The sequence below is a fragment of the Lepidochelys kempii genome, chromosome 6 (genome assembly GCF_965140265.1).
Source record: "Lepidochelys kempii isolate rLepKem1 chromosome 6, rLepKem1.hap2, whole genome shotgun sequence".
Classification (NCBI taxonomy): Eukaryota; Metazoa; Chordata; order Testudines; family Cheloniidae; genus Lepidochelys; species Lepidochelys kempii.
The window spans coordinates 114,451,550-114,476,347 of NC_133261.1; the positions used below are offsets into that span (position 1 = coordinate 114,451,550).

Sequence of the window (24,798 nt, forward strand, 5' to 3'; positions counted from 1 at the left end):
TATTCAAATTACTCCTGGGGACTTCTGTGCCAAAAAATTAAAAATTCTGTGCACAATATTTTAAAATTCTGCATATTTTATTTGTCAAAATACAACATAATCACACTTCTGCTGTCAGCCCCAGGCGGCTGGGGGTCCTGCTGATAGCCCCACGTGCCTCGGGCTCTGCAGTCAGTCCTGCTTGGCTGAGGCTCCTGCTGTCTGTGGGAGCCCCAGCCATCCATGCCAGGTGCAGATAGGAGTGTTGGGAGGAAATCACAAATGCTGTGGGAAAAAATAAAATTCTGCAGGAAACATTTATTCTGTGTAAATTTTGCATTGTGCATTGGCATAGAAGTATCAGTTTTTTTCCCTCCCCCTCTGACAGAGGGGGGAATTGAACTGGGGTTTCCCACCTCCCAAGAGTTATTTAAATACTGTGCTAAAAGTTATAAGGTGGGCATTGGCACCATCACCTCCAGCTGTTTTGTGTGCAGCAAGACAGGTGCCAAACTCATGTTCACACGTGGCATAGGGCATTTAAGCCCCCCTGACTTCAGGTGGCTGGTTCCTGTTCATGGATCACTAGCAGAGATAAGTGCCTGTCTCTGAGAGATTTGTGAGGCTTACCACACACACCTATTGTTGTTGGCATCTCCCATTGGCTAGTTTTGGCAACTCCCTGTCGAGCATATTGGCTTGTGTGGATCATATGCTTCGGCTCTTCTCTCTCCCCATTCATTGTATAGGAAACCTATGTGCCTTACTTTGCTTTGTGAGTCACAACGTTGCTCCTGAGAGTTTCTAGGCCCCTAAAAATTAGGTGGTGTGATGTGAAGCGGTGCAGTGTCTAAGGCCCTTAGTGGTTCAGGTCCTACATACATAGCTTGGCTGCATTGTGTGTGTGGTTGCCCAAAGTATGTGAGGTTGTATGAAATAAGTCACAAAGTCATGAGTGAGTCATGAGAATAGTTAGGGTAGAGAGTAGGATGTGGGAGGGGACGTAGGCAGTAATGAGGGCAGAGATGGAGAATCCTAGCCTCTTTGTTTCCAGGTGCATTGCTAGAAAAGAAGGGACTGTGTTTATGTGGAAAACTGCTTGATTTTTGTGTGATTGTAGTTTCTGTTTTCACATCTAGCCCCACAACTAAAGGAAGTTCTGTTCCTCTTCCTTTCTCAGTGCAAAAAAATATTATTCTTGCTAGAACTGCTGAAACAAGAGGTTTCACGAGATGGATACACTCACACTAAATTAATAACCAGAAAAGGCAATTAATTATTGCTAGCTACAGAAATGCACTGAAATCTAAATCAGACTTTTTGCAGGTTTAATTTACGTCTGTTTTAAATAAGATTTGTGCTGTGGCTATAATTTTGCTGTTTAAAGTTTGCCGTGCTTTGGGTTGTATTCTCTTGAGCCATTTTCTACGTCCCTCAGCCCGTGCCGCTTCCAGCAGCTTCCATTTGCCTGGAGCAGTGAACCACGGCCACTGGGAGCTGCGATCGGCTGAACCTGTGGACACGGCAGGTAAACAAACCGGCCCCAGCCCACGAGGGGCTTTCCCTGCACAAGCAGCAGAACAAGTTTGGGAACCACTGGATTACATTTTAGTAGAATGCAAAATAGTCTTCCATTTAGTCTGTCATCAACACCCTGAAGAAGAGCTCTGCATAAGCTTGAAAGTTTGCCTCTCTCATGAACAGAAGTTGGTCCAATAGATTATATTACGTTGCCCACCTTGTCTCACTAACAAAAGTAGGTGTTAGGGTTTGTTTTTTTTAGTAATTGTTTTCCCATTACTTTCCAAGAAATCTGTCTGCGTAGTATTGTTTATTATAAAACTTGAGTTCCTTGATGCAAGGGCTAGGACTTCTATTTTCCAATGGGTGGAGGATATAAACCAAAGGAAAAGAAGAAACTTGGGCAACACCTTTTTCTGTGAGAGTTGATAGCCTATTTCCATGGTGAATTGATTTAAATAATTGATTTTAATCTTGTTTTCTATGTGTACTTTTCAATTATTTTCCTGAAGAAAGGTTTGTTCTCATTGGTTGGTGTAACTGGTTGTTGAAAATAAAAGTTTTAAATATAGCCCTTAAACTAAATTTGGTATTTTTTGCTAACCAGAATTTTTTTCTATATCTACATAGACACACACACACTTATTTAAGCAATTATATATCTTAATATTTATTCAGATTCTTAATTTTTCCATTTTTATTTTAGAAAGTGAGTGATATATTTACATGATGATTCACTCAATTTGTGTCAAACTGCATTTGAATGGAAATTGGAATTAAAATTAAAAATGCATGAAAACAGCATTTTACATTTTATTTTTTTTACATAAAATAATCTTAAATATACTGGACATGGAAAGAGAAAAAGTAAGTTTCTCAAAATATGTTTTGCATTTAAAAATAAGGACACATTATCTGTAGTTGGTGAATTAATGGGTAGTTTCTGGTCACCATGGGCCAGATTTTCAGAAGTATTTAGGCACCTAAAGATGTCCTTAGGAGCCTTGTGGGATTTTTAAAAGCACCTAATTAGGTTCTGAACCTAACTCCCATTGATTTCAAATATCTTAATTATCTTTGAAAATCTGGCCCCATCTCCTTCAAGTTTTTAGAATTAGTAGATCTCATGCTCTCCTACCTGGTTTTTATTCATAGATTGGAAGAGGAAAACAAACTTTCCTGCTTTTTCAACTCCCAACCAATTGGTTTCTCAGCTTCGAATGAACCAGTTCAAATGAACAAAATATTCTCTGCCACTGCTAGCTAACATGAAAGCTTGATTCAGTTCCCCCCCCCTTTACCTGATGTGGAGAAGGGATTTGAATATGGCTTTCCCACATCACAAGAGAGTGACCTAGCTACTGGGCTAAAGGATCTTGTGATGTAGGACTGGCTCAATCTCTTCTGTTGAAGCTGTTCCACTGTTTATAAATGTTTGAATAGTCATTGGATCAGGGATTTGAATTAAAAAGCAGCATGCTTTAACTTATTAAAATGTAAGGAGGGCTCATTATCTATGCATTTTATATTTATTCAAACTATTTTAATTATAATAAATTTAGGCCTTTATATATGTTATTTCAAATTTAATTTTAAACAGGTTATTGTTTAAAAGAAAAATGTATTTAAATTTAATACATTATTTTGTTTGGAAAAATAATTTTTATCCATCCTGCTATTTTGCCCAAGTAAGCTGGTGGAAGAGCTGACTCTTCCAACTAAGTTGCCAGAAGCCTGATTTTTTATTTACTTCTGCTAACTAAAGCATCATTCGTTTGATTCTGGGACTAAAGAAAGCCTGGCTTCTGGATGCTGGCAGGAACAAATTTATAGCTTCAGTGAGACAAAACTAACACTTGCACAAATGTCTTATTTCATGGCATGTATAGTGCTGTATGGGTAGGTTGCTGTTTATTTATAAAGGTGCAGGCAGGGTTTTCTTACATCGAGAGCTATCATAGGCTTTCACTAGACTAGATATGGAAGAACTGGGAATCAGTGTTTCTAACTTTTCCGCCTGGTGCTGGCTAGTATTGTTAGCATAAACATTGCTGTTTCTTCCCTTTATTATTAAGTAAAACAGCTTTAAAGGATTAATTTATGAGAACACTTTTTTCCAGATTATGCCATATACTATACCAGGCATAGTCATTAACAAACTGCTTATAAAATGTATCTGGTGTGAAAAAGGGCCTAAAATGTGGCTGCTGGTTTTGAAGGGAAATGGAGGGTTTCCTTTTCCTGGTAATTTACCATTTTGTCTCTGCTCACTTGCTAGTCCTTTAAACAGTGATTGTTCCTCTCCTTGTGAAGGAACATTCACAGAGTTCAGACATTAACAGACCAACCACACTCCCCAAAAATTGGGTCTGGAAAGCTATTTGTTGTAAGCCTTTATTTTGTGTAAAGTTTTTTTGTGCATCCCTTCTAAAGAACCACATGTACGTCTCACTTAATATGAAGTATTTTCCTCTGGAAAGTCACATTTCTTTCTCTTATTGTAATGCTGTGAAAATTGGCCACAAGTAGGTAAGCAATTATAACAACTGAGTCATGTAGGTAATAATAACCTTGTTAAGCAGTCTGTTGCAGGTGCAGTGTACTGTAACAGATGATGTCAACAAAGGAAGACTATGAATCTCCAGGAAAGTTGCACAGCAGCAATTGTGAAATAATTTTAGACAATACTTTGCACACAAGAGTCTGTATGTTAGACAAATTAAAACAAACCCTTTCTTCTATGATAGTCCCAGTAATCTCACACAGAATCAAGCTGAATTTCAGAGACTGCAAAAATGACAAGACTATGTACTGGTCAATAATCATGTGCTGAACTGCTCAAATTCATAAACAGAGTATATATTTGGATCACCAGCAAACTAGCTCAAAGGGAGATAAATCATAAATCATGTAAAATGGGAACATTCAATTGTTCATTCTGTACACAATCTCTGCAATAAATGAACAGGAGAAAAGTCTTACTTTATATTACAGAAACAGCTGGCTGATATTCTAAAGTTTACACAGTATATAACTCAGTCAATGTTAAATTCTGAAAATAAGTGTCAGAGCAGGAATGAAGCCATATGATTTGTATGCATTATTGCTGCATATTCTCACTAGAGGTTTGAATGCCTGACGTCACATTTTCAGCCCTGTGCATAGTGGATTAGAGATGCCATTTCTATTAACAATAACATCAGTTGTAGGGTTAATCCTATGCACACAATGCTGCAAATGTGCACGTAAGCAGTAGAGAATCTGCTGGGTTGAGTGTGGATCTGGTGATATGCAGTCTTCTAGGATCCTTAGACTGATGGTCACATTGCTCTTTTATGCAGTAGCTGCTTGGTATGAACGTGTCAGCTTGTACTAAAGATTAAATGCCATTGTGTGTGTGGGGGGGGGGGTTTCCCCATACATAAAAAAATCCAGTTCTGCTCCACTGTAATTTAGAATGATGCAACAAGTAAACACATCAGAAAGACTGGAGAAGACAAAAACAAGAAAGGAGAGGTTTTTTATTTTTACATATTTAGGCATATAACCATGTCAGCTGTCACATTAATGTCTTGGGTTTTCTTTTCTTCAGTTGTAATCATGAGAGTAGCAGAGGGAGCATACAAGCATAGCTAAGCATTAGCTGTGGAATATTAGCTGAAGATGTGGGGTAGAGGAGAGATTTAGAGGACAATCCATTCATTGACATTTAGTTCTGTTCTTCCCAAGGTACCATTTTGTGTGGGGTACATTCTTTTCCCTTATTTCAGAAACAAAAAATAAGGTTTTCTTTTTAGTATTTGATCTATTGTTGCATTTGATGTAACAAGTCATAGGGTTGTTTTCAATGAACTCAAACATCTATCAGGGAAGTCAGGTACTTCTCTACTCCCCTTTACTGTTTCCAACTGCTTCAGATACATACATTTTCTCAAAGGTCTCGAATAAAATCCTACAGTATTCATATGAGTTCTTTCGACATACTGCTAACAAATTGTAGCTAAATCTACCACTTTTTTATAGACACCCAGCATCAACCCTTAATTTAAGAGGGGACGTCCTATTTTATTCATCTGAAGTTCACAAACAACTGTTTTCCTTCCTGATAATTAATGCTGGATGCGGGCTTGTCTACACATGGAGTCATTCTGGAATAGCTACTGTGCTTTAAATTCACATCCTATCTTAATCCAAATTGACTTTCAAAGTGAGACAAGGTTATAAACAGAAGAGGTAGGAAGGGAGAGACACACACATAGAAGAGTGGAAGAATATGTATATAGTGGGAGAAAGAAGAGATTATACATCAATTAAAATGAGTGCTCCTTTTGTAACCCACACACCTTCTGGGTGTGGTGTTCTGTCCCATCTAGTGGCACCAAGACCACTTAGAGAGAAATTAATGAGTTTGCTCTAAAGCCTTAGCTAACAAGCATTTGGCTTTTAGCTCATGCAATAGAGGTTCATGCACTAAGCTCCAGAAGGCCCCACCCGCCGACGACAGGGGTCTGTCGGCATTACACTTGCATTTATGCTACTATGTTGATCTCACCCGCCGACGAGGGGGGGTCTGTCGGCATTACACTTGCATTTATGCTACTATGTTGTTTATACTTTCTTTCCAAACTCCAGTTATATAAAAGCTCCATATAATTAGGAATGCACTATAAGAGACATAAATCAGTCTTTTACAAAGTAGTATGCAAGTGAAAGAGATGTATCTTTGAAAAAGAAACAATACAATAGTGTCTCCTGTTGTTTATATAAAATGCCATAAAGATTTGACGCAAGTTAAGGCTACATGTAACCTGTAGCTCTATAAGACAGAAACACGTTTGTGACATGTATTTTAAAAGCCTGAGTGATCACTTTTCAGAGCTTTGTGTGACTGACAAGAGAATGCTGAAGTGAGAAGTGTGAGAAAGGGCATGGGTGCTTCTTATATTTAGCTACCCAACTCACTAGGAATCTCAGTCTCTAGAACACAGAATGCAGAAAAGTGTTTAATTCTAAATGGTGAATTCGGATAAAAGAGCAGCAATGGTAGGATTATCTAACCAGCAGAAAACTGACTTTAATTTTTTGTAAAGGTATCTGCAATGCCTGTCTATTACCATAACATCCCTTCCATAATACAAATAAAAATATTCAGGGTTTCTAACTTAGGGTTGTTTGAGGATTGTCTCATTATTATTTGTATAAATCATATAAAGAATGGTACTCCATATAGAAGAACTGAAAATACTGAAACTGTTCAAACATTAATGAGAGCTGCAAGTTACTGGTGGTGATTAGAAAAAGAGTACTTGTGGCACCTTAGAGACTAACCAATTGATTTGAGCATAAGCTTTCGTGAGCTACAGCTCACTTCATCGGATGCATACTGTGTAGAAGATCTTTTATACACATAAAGCATGAAAAAATACCTCCCCCCACCCCACTCTCCTGCTGGCAAGAGCTTATCTAAAGTGATCACTCTCCTTACAATGTGCATGATAATCAAGGTGGGCCATTTCCAGCACAAATCCAGGGTTTAACAAGAACGTGGGGGGGGGGGGGGGGAGGAAAAAACAAGGGGAAATAGGTTACCTTGTTACCTTGCATAATAACTTAGGCTTGAATAGAGACTGGGAGTGGCTAAGTTAATTGTATCCAATTTGCAAATGAATTCCAATTCAACCGTTTCTATTCATTTGCAAATTGGATACAAGTAACTTAGGCTTGAATAGAGACTGGGAGTGGCTAAGTCATTATGCAAGGTAACCTATTTCCCCTTGTTTTTTCCTACCCCCTCCCCCTCAAACGTTCTTGTTAAACCCTGGATTTGTGCTGGAAATGGCCCACCTTGATTATCATACTCATTGTAAGGAGAAAGAAAAGGAGGACTTGTGGCACCTTAGAGACTAACCAATTTATTAGAGCATAAGCTTTCGTGAGCTACAGCTCACTTCTTCAGATGCATCTGAAGAAGTGAGCTGTAGCTCACGAAAGCTTATGCTCTAATAAATTGGTTAGTCTCTAAGGTGCCACAAGTCCTCCTTTTCTTTTTGCGAATACAGACTAACACGGCTGTTACTCTGAAACCTGTCATTGTAAGGAGAGTGATCACTTTAGATAAGCTATTGCCAGCAGGAGATTGGGATGGGGGGAGGTATTTTTTCATGCTTTGTGTGTATAAAAGATCTTCTACACTTTCCACAGTATGCATTCAATGAAGTGAGCTGTAGCTTACGAAAGCTTATGCTCAAATAAATTGGTTAGTCTCTAAGGTGCCACAAGTACTCCTTTTCTTTTTGCGAATACAGACTAACACAGCTGTTACTCTGAAACTGGTGGTAATTAGTGCATCATCCTATATTTCATATCTATATTTCTATAGAGCAGGCTTTATTTGTGGTGTGATGCTATAGTCAAAATGTCTAATATGATCCTCAGATGTATAAATGGGAATATCAAGTAGCGATAGGAAGGTTAATTACCCCTGCCTGTGGCATTGGTGAAACCATTACTGGAAAAATGGAGAGGGTTCAGCAAAAAGCCATAAGAATGACTGAAGAACTTTGGAAAATGCATCTGCAGACTGAATTACAGAATCAATTTTTAAGCTGATTTCTTCCAAGAGGGTACCCCATATGATATAATGCGGACAAGTCTGATAAAAACTAGTAAAAGGACTACTATATGAAACATTGGATTTCCCCCTAAAGTCCATTTATTGTGTGCATCTTCCAATGCCAAGAACATTATTCCTACATGATACGGGAAGGGGTGTGAAACCGCAACACAAATCAAAGTAATGTGGATCTTCTTTCTCCGCCCTCCAATCAGCTTTTGAAAGTTCCATACAATTATTTTCTCACTTTCCATTTACGTCTCTTTGGGCCCAAGGGTGAGTAACTGAAGGAGTAGTCTGTGTTGGAAAGGAGAGGTGACTGGATAGTACTAACTAGAACGGGTACCTTTTTTTTGGATAGACTCCTTTTCTTGTTGTATTATACAGCAAGATTTAACTTCAGAAATTTGCTGAAAAGAATGTTTACATTCCAATTTTTATTGAAATAGAGCAGAATCCTTTATTAAAATGGATGTGCCTCCAGTTCTCAATTGAGTTACTGAATGGAATGCACTGTTTACTTTAAATCTCTCCAGTTTATCTAAACAGGAGATCTTGAAGTTAAAAAAAGGAGGCTAGGAGACCATTTGTCAAGCCATATTGTAGGCAATACTGTGAAATACAATTTTGCTGCTAGAGTAATATAAGAAAACTATTTCTAATCTCAAACTACTGGAGAGATTTAATAAGGATATTTTGGGTGCAATAAACTAAATTATATGGTAGTATTATAGGTAATAGGCATCACAAGCAGAACCCATCCATAAACAGCATATTGTATAATTGTTTTAGAATACTTCAGATGTCCTCAAGATACAGAGCTATCTTTATTAAAGTAGAAATATTTCAGATACAGGTTTATTGTTATCTTGCTTGATATTCTTGGGCATGCACCCAATACCCAGTCATATTCTAATCTAGCTTGTTACTTGTTCCTCCCCCAATAATTCTATAGTACATAGCAGGATTTGTCTGTACTCGTCATTTAGTCTATTGTTTATATAGTGTTTTCCATCCTGAAATATGCCACAGGATTTCTACCTATATTCAAGAATTCACCTCTTACTTGCAGCAACTCTTTTAGCATTAGCACAAAACACTATACACAACAGTTTAGAACATGAAATGAAGGCTACTATATCCAATTGACACTGCATGAAGAAGGCACATGGGCAGAATGTAATTATCCCAAACAGAATTCACCCAGTATGCCGATGTTAACTATACAGCTTCTGCAGCAAGTCTCACAGGTCAGGAACTTGGTTTTACGTCTCATGAGAAAGACAAGCAGTTCTAGCCGTACAATACCGTGCAGGGATATTGGTTATGTGCGAGCCCAGAGGGAATAGTGCCACCTACAGAATCACCAGTATTATTTCCCATAGCATAACTTGTTAGCTGTGCGGGAACTCCAGCTATTTTCTGTATTATGATATGGTTGAACCACTACAATGATATGGATGTTAAACAGCTGAAGAGCACATCCATTTGAGAAGCAGAATAGTTAAATGCACAGTGTGACAAAGTTCCTCCTCTACCTCAGTGGGTCCTGTGCTTATTGGCGGATTTGCTTGCCTCAGAGATTCATGGCAGACCTCACTTTGGCCACTCTTACTAGTGGCTCAAACCTGCCGCCCACTCAGCTAACCTCATCACTGGCCAGCATGCAGGAAACAGAGAACAATCCCCGCAGTCTCTGTGTCCCACCTAGTGGGTCGGGGACAGGTCATATCCCTTTCCAGTTTAGGCCTTCCCTTCTGGTGTTTCTCAAAGACCAGCTTCAACTCCTGCTGTGTCCAATCAGGAGTTGGGGGAAGGGGGGGGAACCAAGGCCCACCCTCTACACCAGGTTCCAGCCCAGGGCCCTGTGGATAGCAGCTATCCACAATGTTCCCTGTATCAGCTGCATGACAGCTACAACTCCCTGGGCTACTTCCCCATTGCCCTCCCCCCAGCACCTTCTTTATCCTCACTGCAAGAGCTTCATCCTGAAGCCTGATCACACTTAAACTCTTCACTCCTCCAACAGCATACCTTCTCACTTCCTACTCCTGGCACACCCCCCTTACTAACTGATGGGAGCTCCTTTTTAAACCAGGTGTCCTGATGAGCCTGCCTGCCATAATTGAATCTAGAAAGTTCTTAATTGGCTCCTGGTGTCTTTATTAGCTTGCCTGTCTTAATTGGTTCTGGCAGGTTCCTGATTGCTCTAGGGCAACCCCTGCTCTGGTCACTCAGGGAACAGAAAACTGTTCATCCAGTGGCCAATATATTTGCCTTCATCCAGACTCCTGTATCCCACTGGTCTGGGTCTGTCACAACAGTAACATGAAATCCCCAAGGTGACCATGATTAAAAACTACTAATGGATGTTATTTCTATTTTCTGCCTGCTCAATGTTATTCAGGTTTAACAGATTCTTTCTAGTAGCAACAGGCACTTGTACTGACATAAACAGTGTATTAAACAGTTTACATCGCACTCCCCATCAGTACCCAGCCCAGGCCAGGGAAGATAATGATCCAACTAGTGGACCAAATTTGGTGATGAATCCTGGTCATGTGCCACCTGAGGCATGTTGTGCATATGCTAAGAGGAAGAAAGAACCACTGCCACACTTCCGTAAACTTTCCTTTTTAATCCTAAATACCTCAAAGAGGTGTCATGGCCTTTCTGCATGTACTGAGTATTAGCATAATTGTTTATTAAGAGAAACCATCTCCTTTGTTGTGGGCCTGGTCCTTTGGCCTAATTAATTTGGTTGGATTATAGTCCAGTGTCTGAAACACAGAAACAATTGTGCTGTTACACACTAGATTTAATACCACCGAGAGATTATAAAGGAGGGAAAGTTCTGTGTGTTTGGTGCAGCCCATGATGACATTCCTGACCTCTGAACAGCGCAGGGTGCTGCATTCTTTGTACTGGTTTGAGTGTTGGCAACAGTACCAGTCATTATAGGAGAGAAAGAACTCTGAATATATACATAACTTGGCAGGTACTAGGAAGAACTAATGTTCAATTATACATGTATATATTCATCTGTACATCTTTTCTTGCAGATATGAAATTTAAGTTTTCCATTCAATACAGCTTTGGTTCTTTTAACCTAATCCCACAGTTTATATGGTAGGCAGCCTACAAATTAAGAAAACGAGGTTGTCTCCGAGGATAAAGGATCTGATTTGATGCCAGCTGAAGTCAGTGAGAGCCATTTAATTGGATAAGGCCCAAAATTAATTCCCTCATTTATCCATTAATACTTTACTTTTCATATCCTGATTCCCATCACAATTGTACTGCTGCCATATTTGGATTCCATCTCTTATGTATTAAGCTCCAACCATGGTAGGTGCTTTATAAATAGCTACAAAGACAATGACCTTCACCTGGAGAGCTTATGGTTTAGTAAGCAGGCAACACAGGAGGAAAATAGTGAAAAACAATATGATTAAATGGTGACATTAAGCACATCTTGCTAGTTCCAAGGGTTACAGTTTTCAGTTTTGTTTACGTGCACATTGTTTTCAGTAAATGAAGGAGGTGAAGATGGACTAGGATTTATAGGTTTTTGAGGAAGTTTGATTTCAGGATGGATGAAGAAGGTGGAAGTCAGCCAGAGCAAGAGAGGGGAGTTCTGGTCTATAGGGAGGTCCAGAATAAGGCCTCAAGGCAAGAATGAGAGAAATTCACAAAGGGAGCATCAGTTATGTTGATTGGGGTGAAGAGGGCAGCAGAAAGAGAGGAAAATAGAGAATTAAGGCTAGTCTACACTAGAAAATTAGATTGATCCAGCTACATTGCTCAGGATGTGAAAAATCCACATCTCTGAGCGATGTAGTTAAGCCAACCTAAGTCCCCGTGTAGACAGTGCTAGGTCAACAGAAGCATTTCAGTGTAAACATAGCCTTGTACTGAAGTAAGGTTGGATAGGGCCTTGAAGGAAGATGGACCTTAAATGACCCTTTACACAAGGAATGGGTGGATAGGAAACCAAATTTCTAAGGCTGTAAATATTAACACACTACATTAGCTTCCCCATTACTGTTTTAATTAACAGTTGTGTTTTTCCCTTATAGGAAAAAACACAGCATCTATTGGAAATGCAAACACACAGCTGGTAAACCAAAGATGACAAGAAAGGAAAAACAGACAGAGTACAGCAGTTAGATGAATATTTTTAATAGAGATTACCACAATGGGGTTGTGGATCTCAGAATTAGCTGACCTATTCCTTTAGTTCAATTGAAACTTGTATATCTAATAAATTACATGTTTATTTTCCATATCTAATAAATGACTTAGCTTTACTGAAGTTTCCAAATCATCATCACCATGGTGGTCAGTTCATTTTAAATATGTTGGGGGAAGGAAGACACTGCTCTTAAGTGACTTGCCTAAAGTAGCACAATAAATCTGCAGCAGAATAAGGATTAGAATCCAGGAATTTCTAGTTCTGAGTTCTCTTTTCAAACTATAAAACCACACTGCCTGCTCTAGACCACTTTTTTCCTTTCTACTGATTGCTGAGAGCTCTAACACGAGGGTATGAAAAGTTTTCTACACAAGGATTAACTTGCAATTTCTTGCTATTCTTTTACCTGCCAAATTCTTAGTCAACATATTCAGTGCTTAGAAGAGGATCTCCAATCTTACTACTCTTTCCTTCCTAGTAGATTTACAGATTTCCGTGACTGGAACAATAGAGATTCCACATGTTGATTTCCTCATATTTTTTTAGCTTCATTTCAGCCACCTGGTGATATGAGATCATACATAATCTCCTCTGTCTGACAGGCACCTGATAGTTTCCCTTCCTTAGAGACAAAAATGAAATTACACCAAAAATGTGACCATGTGTAGTAGTGTATACTTCTAGCCTAATCTAATCAGCAGTTTACTGTCATGATTCATATATATACACACAAAAAAGAGGCTCATTAAACTGTTTTAGTATGTTTAGATCATTTCCTGCAATTTTCTTCATCCTCCCCGCACACACACACAAGAAAGTTCATCTGGCATTTTTCATAGATTGCTAGTTATTTATAGGGAGCTTACATAGGTTGGTCCCATGACTAATGTTTCTTTGGCTCATAAGCATGGCCATACTGGGTCAGACCAATGTTCCATCTAGCCCATACTGTGTCTTCTGATAGTGGCCAATGACAAGTGCTTCAAAGGGAATGAACAGAACAGGGCAATTTTTGAGTGATTCACCCCATTGCTCACTCCCAGTTTCTGGCAGTCAGAGGCTAGGGGCACCCAAAGCATGTGGTTGCATCCCCGACCTTCTTAGCTAATAGCCATTGATGAAGCTATCCTCCATGAACCTATCCAATTATTTTTTGTTCCCAGTTATAGTTTTGGCCTTCACAACATCTGCTGGCAATGAGTTCCACTGGTTGAATGTGTGTTGTGTGAAGAAGTACTTCCTTGTTTATTTTAAACCTGCTGCCTATTAATTTCATTCAATGACCCCTGGTTCTTGTGTTATGTGAAGAGGTAAATAACACTTCCTTATGCATGTTCTTCACACCATTCATCGTTTTACAGACCTCTATCATATCCTCCCTTAGTCGCCTCTTTTCCAAGTTGAACAATACCAGTCTTTTTAATCTCTCCTCATATGGAGGCTTTTTCATACCCCTAATAATTTTGGTTGCCCTTCTCTGTATCTTTTCCAATGTTAATATACCTTTTTTGAGATGGGGCAACCAGAACTGTACACAATATTCAAGGTGTGTACACACCATGGGTTTATATAGTGGCATTATCATATTTACTGTCTTATTATTTATCCTTTACCTAATGGTTCCTAACATTGTTACTTTTTTGTTACATTGCTACTGCTCATTGAGCACATGTTATCAGGCAACTAGCCACAATGATTCCACAATCTCTTTCTTGAATGGTAACAGCTAATTTAGATCAGTAGTTATCAATCAGGGTACATGTAGCCCTGGGGGCATGCAGTGGTCTTCCAGGGGGTACGTCAGCTCATCTAGATATTTGCCTAGTTTTACAACAGGCTACATAAAAAGCACCAGCGAAGTGAATACAAAGTAAAATTTCATACAATGACTTGTTTATACTGCTCTATATACTATATGCTCAAATGTAAGTACAATAGGTATATTTCAATTGATTTATTTTATAATTATATGGAAAAATGAGAAAGTAAGCAATTTTTCAGTAATAGTACACTGTGACGCTTTTGTGTCTATGTCTGATTTTGTAAGCAAGTAGTTTTTAAGTGACATGAAACTTGGGGTACACAAGACAAATCAGACTCCTGAAAGAGATACAGTAGTCTGAAAAGTTGAGAGTCACTGATTTAGACCCCATCATTTTATATGTATAGTTGGGATCATGTTTGCTTTATTACTTTGCATTTATCAACATTGAATTTCATCTTCCATTTTGTTGCCTAGTCCCCCCCCTTTTGTGAGATCCCTTTGTAATTCCTAGCAGTCTGCTTTAGACTTAACTATCCTCAGTAATTTTATGTAGTCTGCAAACTTTGTCACCTGTTTACCCTTTTTCCAGATAATTTATAAATATGTTGAACAGGTCTGGTCCCAGTACAGATCCCTGGGGAACACCACTATTTACCTCTCTCCATTGTGAAAAATGACCATTTATTCCTACCCTTCATTTCCTGTCCTTTAATCAGTTACTGATCCATGAGCAGACCTTCCTTCTTCTTCCTTATGACTGCATACTTTGCTTAAGAGCCTTTGGTGAGGGTCCTTGTCAAAGGCTTTCTGAAAGTCCAAGTACACTACATCCACTGGCTCACCCTTCTTCACCCGTTTGTTGCCCCCCCTAAATAATTTAGTAGACGGGTGAGGCATGATTTCGCTTTGCAAAACCGATGTTGACTCTTTCCAACAAATCGTATTCATCTATCTGATAATTCTGTTCTTTAATATAATTTCAACCAATTTGCCTGGTACTGAAGTTAAGTGTTATTACCCATAATCGGCAGGATTGGCTCTGGAACCCTTGTTACATACCAGTTAGTAGTTCCGCAATTTCATATTTGAGTTCTTTCAGAACGCTTGGGTGAATACCATCTGGTCGTGGTGATTTATTACGGCTTAATATATACATTTCTCCCCAAACCTCCTCTATTGACACCTCAACCTGGGACAGTTTCTCAGATGTGTCACCTAAAAAGAATAGCTCAGGTGTGGGATTCTCCCTTACATCCATTGATAGTGATCAATGGCTCCATGTCTAGTTGGCAGCTGGTATCAAGTGGAGTGCCCCAAGGGTCGGTCCTGGGGCCGGTTTTGTTCAGTATCTTCATAAATGATCTGGAGGATGGTGTGGATTGCACTCTCAGCAAATTTGCGGATGATACTAAACTGGGAGGAGTGGTAGATACGCTGGAGGGGAGGGATAGGATACAGAAGGACCTAGACAAATTGGAGGATTGGGCCAAAAGAAATCTGATGAGGTTCAATAAGGATAAGTGCAGAGTCCTGCACTTAGGACGGAAGAACCCAATGCACAGCTACAGACTAGGAACCGAATGGCTAGGCAGCAGTTCTGCGGAAAAGGACCTAGGGGTGACAGTGGACGAGAAGCTGGATATGAGTCAGCAGTGTGCCCTTGTTGCCAAGAAGGCCAATGGCATTTTGGGATGTATAAGTAGGGGCATAGCGAGCAGAGCGAGGGACGTGATTGTTCCCCTCTATTCGACATTGGTGAGGCCTCATCTGGAGTACTGTGTCCAGTTTTGGGCCCCACACTACAAGAAGGATGTGGATAAATTGGAGAGAGTCCAGCGAAGGGCAACAAAAATGATTAGGGGTCTAGAACACATGACTTATGAGGAGAGGCTGAGGGAGCTGGGATTGTTTAGCCTGCAGAAGAGAAGAATGAGGGGGGATTTGATAGCTGCTTTCAACTACCTGAAAGGGGGTTCCAAAGAGGATGGCTCTAGACTGTTCTCAATGGTAGCAGATGACAGAACGAGGAGTAATGGTCTCAAGTTGCAGTGGGGGAGGTTTAGATTGGATATTAGGAAAAACTTTTTCACTAAGAGGGTGGTGAAACACTGGAATGTGTTACCTAGGGAGGTGGTAGAATCTCCTTCCTTAGAGGTTTTTAAGGTCAGGCTTGACAAAGCCCTGGCTGGGATGATTTAACTGAGAATTGGTCCTGCTTCAAGCAGGGGGTTGAACTAGATGACCTTCTGGAGTCCCTTCCAACCCTGATATTCTATGATTCTATGATCCTCTGCATTGAAGACCAACGAAAAAAATGAATTTAGCTTCTCTGTAATGGCCTAATCTTCCTTGAGTGCTGCTTTAGCATCCTGATCATCCAGTGGCCCCACGGATTGTTTGGTTGGCTTCCTGCTTATGATGTACTTAAAACATTTTTTGCTGTTAGTTTGAGTCTCGTTAGTTGTTCTTAAAACTCTTCTTTGGCCTGCCTAATTACATTTATACATGTGATTTGCCAGAGTTCATGCTCCTTTCTATTTTCCTCAGTCAGTTATGACTTCCAATTTTTAAAGGATATCTTTGTGCCTTTAACTGCTTCTTTTATTTTGTTGTTTAGGTATGTTCACGCTTTTGTGGTCCTATTATTATGTTTTTTTAATTTAGGGTATACATTTAATTTGAGCTTCTATTATGGTGGTTTTTAAAAAGTTTCCATGGAGCTTTTAGGCATTTCACTTTTGACACTATTTCTTTTAATTCCTGTTTAACTAGCTTCCTCATTTTTGTGAAGTTAAATGCTACTATGGTAGGCTTCTTTGATATTTCCCCCTTATAAAGGTGTTAAATTTAATTATAATTGCTATTTCCAAGAAGTTCAGCTATATTCACCTCTTGGACCAGATCCTGTGCTTCACTTTGTACTAAATCAAGCATTGCCTCTCCCCTTTCGGGTTCCAGGACTAGCTGCTCCAATAAGCAATCATTTATGGCATGATTTCCCTTTACAAAAGCCATGTAGACAGTTTCCCCATCTTTCAAAGAGGGCAGTACTTTTGGGGGGTATTACACAATGCTACATTAACATTTATAGAATCTTTGAGTCTCAGTTGAAAGGCATTACAGACAAGACTTGAAAGATTTACTGGATGTCTGAGTTAGAGGTTACTGGCCAGTCTGGTAAGTGGAGGGAAGGACCCTGGATTGCAGGAATATTACTTCAGGCTTGCCGTCTGCCTCCTACCCACCCCTCCAGCAGCAGCACTCCAGAAGGTGAAGAGGGGATTGAAGACCCTTCCCTGACCAGGAAGTGTTACAGCTGGAGAGAGAAGCTTTAGGTCACCCAGGAGGAGATAGCGGGATCCTGCAGCCTCTTTTTCTGAGGCACACCCTTACAAATGGCACCAGTCCTCAGCTAGGAAGACGCAGACGTAAGGCTTGTTGCTAAAGCTAGTTTAGGAGCCTAGGTGCTAGCACAGCTCTTGCGGCAACTCAACCCCAGTCCCTCTACAGCAGGAGAGTGAGTATGGAACCAACCTGCACTCTTTACAACACTTCTGCTGCTACCTTCTCCCCCAGCAGAGCTTGATACGCCTGAATGGGAGATGGGGTGAAGGAAGTGGGAGCTGACGGCCTGTAGAGTGGAGATCCAGGTCCTCAGAGGTACCTAGTCACTGGTCTGCTCAGCACTGCAATGCATTACCCCGAGGTAGCATGCTCATAGTGAAATCTTCAGGCCTAAATTAGGTACTCGGGCTTCTAGTATAATGCATAGGGAGAGGAAGAGATTCTCAGAAGCCAGCAAGCTGAGAAGGGAGCCACCTAAACAAGTCAGGAGTGAAATGCAGCAGAAAGGGGAAGGGAGATGACAGAGGCGTAGTCCACAGAGAGGCAGCTTCCTAAAGTTGGCATCTTCCAGCTGTCCTGGAATAAGGCACCTAAGCCTCTTCAGCTGCTTAGGTAGCCCATCCCCTAGTAGCCACAACTGCCTGTCTACTACTTATTGGAAGCAAGTGGGAAACAGTTTTCCCATCCCATGAGAATTTTCAAAATATTTGTTTTGACACTGAACCTGGGCGTGGGAGACCCAGGTTCAAGCCCTTGCTCTGACTGCTTTGGACAGGGATCTGAACCTACCTTCAGATCCAGCCAATGGGTTATAGAATCTGTTTCTCTGGCCCAATGAATAATTTATACAAAGTAGAACAGCTCCTGCAGTAGAGTTCCATCCCACAATAGCTGAAAAAACATAGTAGTCAGGACATGCAGCTGGCACATGGGGGACCTAGGCTCAAATCCCTGCTCTGCCTGAGGTGACCAACCAGAAGATCATCTCCTCCCTCCTCCCCCAGTTTCAACAGATAGTGATTTTTGTCACTTTTGCTGCTTCCCAGAGGACAGAACAGCAGCAGTAAAGTTGTGACAGGTTTCAGAGTAACAGCCATGTTAGTCTGTATTCGCAAAAAGAAAAGGAGTACTTGTGGCACCTTAGAGACTAACCAATTGATTTGAGCATAAGCTTTCGTGAGCTACAGCTCACTTCATTGGATGCATACTGTGGAAAGTGTAGATCTTTTTATATACACACAAAGCATGAAAAAATACCTCCTCCCACCCCACTCTCCTGCTGGTAATAGCTTGTCTAAAGTGATCACTCTCCTTACAATGTGTATGATAATCAAGGTGGGCCATTTCCAGCACAAATCCAGGGTTTAACAAGAACGTCGGGGGGGGGGGGGAGAGGAGGAAAAAACAAGGGGAAATAGGTTACCTTGCATAATTACTTAGCCACTCCCAGTCCCGACCTGGGATATTCTATCTATTACCCAAGATCCATAAACCTGGAAATCCTGGTCGCCCCATCATCTCAGGCATTGGCACCCTGACAGCAGGATTGTCTGGCTATGTAGACTCCCTCCTCAGGCCCTACGCTACCAGCACTCCCAGCTACCTTCAAGACACCACTGACTTCCTGAGGAAACTACAATCCATCGGTGATCTTCCTGACAACACCATCCTGGCCACTATGGATGTAGAAGCCCTCTACACCAACATTCCACACAAAGATGGACTACAAGCCGTCAAGAACACTATCCCCGATAATGTCACGGCTAACCTGGTGGCTGAACTTTGACTTTGTCCTTACCCATAACTATTTTACATTTGGGGACAATGTATACCTTCAACTCAGCGGCACTGCTTTGGGTACCCGCATGGCCCCACAGTATGCCAACATTTTTATGGCGGACTTCAAACAACGCTTCCTCAGCTCTCGTCCCCTAACGCCCCTACCCTACTTGTGCTATACTGATGACATCTTCATCATCTGGACCCATGGAAAAGAAGCCTTTGAGGAATTCCACCATGATTTCAACAATTTCCATCCCACCATCAACCTCAGCCTGGTCCAGTCCACACAAGAGATCCACTTCCTGGACACTACAGTGCTAATAAACAATGGTCACATAAACACCACCCTATACTGGAAACCTACTGACCGCTATTCCTACCTACATGCCTCCAGCTTTCACCCTGACCACACCACACGATCCATTGTCTACAGCCAAGCTCTGCGATACAACCGCATTTGCTCCAACCCCTCAGACAGAGACAGACACCTACAAGATCTCTATCAAGCATTCTTACAACTACAGTACCCACCTGAGAAGTGAAGAAACAGACTGATAGAGCCAAAAGAGTTCCCAGAAGTCACCTACTACAGGACAGGCCTAACAAAGAAAATAACAGAACACCACTAGCCGTCACCTTCAGCCCCCAACTAAAACCCCTCCAACGCATTATTAAGGATCTACAACCTATCCTGAAGGATGACCCAACACTCTCACAAATCTTGGGAGACAGGCCAGTCCTTGCCTACGGAGAGCCCCCCAACCTGAAGCAAATACTCACCAACAACCACATACCACACAACAGAACCACTAACCCAGGAACCTATCCTTGCAACAAAGCCCGTTGCCAACTGTGCCCACATATCTATTCAGGGGACACCATCACAGGGCCTAATAACATCAGCCACAGTATCAGAGGCTCGTTCACCTGCACATCCACCAATGTGATATATGCCATCATGTGCCAGCAATGCCCCTCTGCGATGTACATTGGTCAAACTGGACAGTCTCTATGTAAAAGAATAAATGGACACAAATCAGATGTCAAGATTTATAACATTCATAAACCAGTCGGAGAACACTTCAATCTCTCTGGTCACGCAATTACAGACATGAAAGTTGCAATTTTTCAACAAAAAAAACTTCAAATCCAGACTCCAGCGAGAAACTGTTGAATTGGAATTCATTTGCAAATTGGATAGAATTAACTTAGGTTACCTTGCATAATGACTTAGGCTTGAATAGAGACTGGGAGTGACTATCTCCCCTTGCTTTTTCCTACCCCCCCCCCCCCGACGTTCTTGTTAAACCCTGGATTTGTGCTCAAAATGGCCCACCTTGATTATCAAACACATTGTAAGGAGAGTGGTCACTTTAGAGAAGCTATTACCAGCAGGAGAGTGTGTTTGTGTGTGTGTGGGGTGTGTGTGTGAGAGAACCTGGATTTGTGCTGGAAATGGCCCACCTTGATTATCATACACATTGTAAGGAGAGTGATCACTTTAGATAAGCTATTACCAGCAGGAGAGTGGGGTGGGAGGAGGTATTTTTTCATGCTTTGTGTGTATATAAAAAGATCTTCTACACTTTCCACAGTATGTATCCGATGAAGTGAGCTGTAGCTCACGAAAGCTTATGCTCAAATAAATTGGTTAGTCTCTAAGGTGCTACAAGTACTCCTTTTCTTTTAGTAAAGTTGTGTTAATTTCAGTTGCTAATGCTTGGCAAAACTACCAGAAATAGCAGTGGAGCAGCCTGCAGACTCAGCTATGACACCAAATTGACTTAACCGTCCAAAAGTGAAATGAATGTATCTTTATAATCATGAGGGCTAAGGTTGCAGGGTTGTTGTTTGTTTTGTTTTTAGAAGAAAAACACAACTTTAAATTCTGCAAAAACAGATTATTTAGGTCACCACACTTTCCAGGCAAAGTTTCTCATGTGCCTTAGTGAGTGAATTTATCAAGCTCTAATTATTCAAATGCAAAGTTATCACAGTAAATATGTATCACATATGGAGATGTCATGGTTATCAGAGGGAAATGAACCTGGAACTTTCAATATTAAGAAGATGATTTTTGAATAAATGAAAAACTCCTTTAACCGTGAATAGGTAACAAGCTGTTGCATTTGCTGGGGCCAGTTACTAAAGGGAGACAGTTGCAGCACCACTTACCCAACCCACATACATTTTCAGAGGTTACATTAATCAAAATCCTTATGGGTAGTATAGGCAGAGCAGAGCAAAGCAAAGCAAATGAAAAAGTAGTACTCTGTTTAAGTCCACTGAAATACCTTGAACCAGCTAAAATGCAATCAGAACATACTCATGACTTAAGCCTTTTATTAGATCAGTAATGCCTACTTCCAGTGCTTAAACAGAATGCTACATGTAAGAGACTGAAATGTTGCTTGTAAGCTGCAGTACCAGTAATGCCACAGATTTAATATTCGATGTGTATGTGCTGAGTATATATCTTCTCAGAAAGTCACTGTATAATTTAGGTCCTGACAGTCCCCTCTAATATAGCCAAGCTTTTATTCAAATAAAATATATTACTTTTTACTTTGAGTAAGTCAGTCACCAAGATACTGGATTGCCCTCAAATGCTACTAGTGTTCCATCCCATGTAATATGTATAACACATGGCTACTTTTAACAAACATAATTTTGTTGGAAGAGGGGAAAATGTTAGAAGTCAGTTAAATGCGTATTGCATCTACAATGCTTGTAGATATTCAAATTTGTATCCAAATAAAATATATCTTGTTTGCAGAGACAATGAACACAAAGATGAGCAATGCATATATTTGACACTAACAGCTCATCATCTTATTTTCCTCAGAATTCTGAGGTAATGCAGAGCTGATTTTCAGAGGCATAAGTGGCAGTTGGCTGCCCAGTTTGCATTAATTACCAATGGGAGATAGGCAACTAGTTGCTCTCTGTTCCTTTGAAAGTCACCCCCTCAGACTCGGAGGTTCAACAAAAAGAACAGGGGCAGTCAGGGGTACACCTGCCTTATCTAACATGTCCCAAATGCTCAGTGCTGTGAGATGAAATCCCTGTGGCACCTAGTGGGCATCACTTTTCTAAAAATTTCCAACTCCTATAATGCCCACAAGCGAGAATAATGCAGGGTACACCTTGAAAAAGAAGATTTTCTTATTTGATAATACCATTAAGTACTATTCTCTAACGGAAACAATTATTAATTTTATAAGCCTGTTCAGTGTAGCATCTTGCAATTGCTCCTATAACAAAGGGGATGAACATCTGAACCGTGATAATCCACTAGTTCTATTAAATGTTCTCTATTCTGAACAGAACTGTGTCACTACAAGTTAATGTCTAAGTTATCTTTTGAATAGAGGCAAAAAAAGGGTGGAAATTATGCAGAAATTTCAGAGGCATTTTCTGTGACATTTTTGTAACAGTACTGCTTTTGGTGTCTAATTTTTCTGCAGAATTATCAAAAATATTTTTTTAAATTTAAAAATTGATTTTTAAAAGAAAAATTGCATCTAAGCTTTGAAAAAAATCCCGCCATACAACTAAGCTGACCAATCAGAGGTTTCACAGTAGCAATAAAAATTCACACATGGAAAATGTTGAATACACTGAGATATTTTGACAAAAAAAAAGTAAAAAATTCAACTAAAATGTTTGTTTTTAAGTTCCGACCTGTTCTACTACAATATATTTAGTTTAGCAACATAGTATTTACTTCGATGTGCTCTTTTGATCCAGTTTGTGGTAACATGAAAGTTCTTATGAAACTGTACAGAGCAAAAAGATATTAACAATGTTCTTAAATTTAAGTTAGAGTATTAAAATACACTCCAGAATACTTCTTGCTCAACACATTTATTCCTCCTATGCAGTACAGTGGACTATATACAGTTATAGGACTGTACAATGCTTATGCGGTCCAACTAACTTCCCTACGATGGTAGCTTGCTTCATTTATAGCAGAGATGACAGGTCATGGAATGCATACCCAGTGAAGAGCCATTTAATGATGGCCAGGAACAGAGGATTCTGAAACAAAAACACAATTTAGATTGTTCAAAAATTAAAGTAATATAAGTTAGAAGTCTGAAATTCAGGACAGATACAGTTAAGTATCCACAGCTATGAATATCCAAAAATTAGATGAATCAATATGTCAAAGTATTTGAAAATTCTTCATATCTACAAGTGTAGCCTAATATTTTAACATTTACATCATCAATTTTATTGGTTAAATATGATTTCACAGGGGAAAAAGTTACCTCTAAACTCAGGATATCTTTATGTGGGGTAAATAGTTATTGCCGTACAGTGCAATGGGAGGTATTTTCATTTTAACTGTAAGGTTAGATAACATATCTTTATGTACAAAATTGACTCAATTTGGAGCAAGTAAATTGTCTATCTTTGCAGTCAGAACTGAAATAGAACAATTATATTAGCAGAAGAGAAATAAGAAAATTATGACTTTAAAATAGCCACAAGCAATGATATACTTAAAAATCTTATTTTTTTTTTTTGTAAACGTTTAATATGGAATCAGTAAGTTAAAATGAACTAGTTTGTTGATAGCTAAAAATGGTAACCTAGTTAAACTTAAGGTCTACCTGGTTAGATTAAAAACCCTCTATAAAATGGTTAAGCCCATTGAATATATCTTTTAGAACTCTTATTTAAAAAGTTACGCTCCTGAACTCCACTACTGTTCTGTGGCAGAGATTAACTTAATTTATTACACAAAGGGAAAAATATCAATGAAAAGTGGAGCATTTTACAGATGTACTGCTACGTTACCAGGGTTGTAAACACTCTGACAATGATATCAGAGTAATAGAGAGAACTGTAACAAAAACTGAAGGTTCCCTTTAAGGTCTACTTTGCTATATCCATAATATAAAAACAAACTAAATTTAAATTAAAATTAATATGTTGGTCTATTTGCTTTAAATCTTATTCACAGTTAAAATAAACTATAGAATACTCTGCTGTATAATACAAATACTTACTGTCTGCCACTGCTTTTTTACCTAGAAACAGAAGAAAAATTGAAAAGGTACAAAATTTCGCTTTGCATTTTTCACTTTAATTTCAAGTTTTAAGATCTTGAAAAACTAGTAAGCAACCAAACTTGGACCAATTTTCAGTGATGACAGGAAATGTACAAGTGAGCTGTAGCTCACGAAAGCTTATGCTCAAATAAATTGGTTAGTCTCTAAGGTGCCACTAGTACTCCTTTTCTTTTTGTGAATACAGACTAACACAGCTGCTACTCTGAAGTTCTGAAAAGTTAAGCTTGTTGCAAAAAATACTTTGTTAAAGTAACTATTAAAACAAGCTGTTTAAAAAAATCAGGATATATTGTAATTTTTTAAATAAATATAATAAAGTGTTATAAGATCTCATTATAGCCTGCTGTTAAATCTTTGAGATGCAAGGAGTGTTTCTGGAAGAATTATGGGGACCATAAATTAAGGCTTTTAAAAATACATATTTATACACATTAAGACTTCTAACTGTAAGTTCACAAGTTATCAAGAGAAGATTGCACAAGTTTGTATACTCATGTGCTATACATTTAGAGACATT

General features: G+C 39.5%; 1 long non-coding RNA gene across 2 annotated transcripts; it reads right to left on the bottom strand.

The window, feature by feature from the left end:
- Positions 1 to 5,007: 5,007 nt before the first annotated feature.
- LOC140913419 (uncharacterized) lies at positions 5,008 to 23,220 on the bottom strand. 2 transcript variants are annotated; one of them, XR_012159581.1, is made up of 3 exons: positions 20,128 to 23,220; positions 19,732 to 19,799; positions 5,008 to 5,260 (listed from the first exon to the last, which is right to left on the bottom strand). It is a non-coding gene; the product is annotated as an uncharacterized lncRNA (long non-coding RNA). The 2 variants fall into 2 exon arrangements; XR_012159582.1 differs by lacking the exon at positions 19,732 to 19,799.
- Positions 23,221 to 24,798: the final 1,578 nt, after the last annotated feature.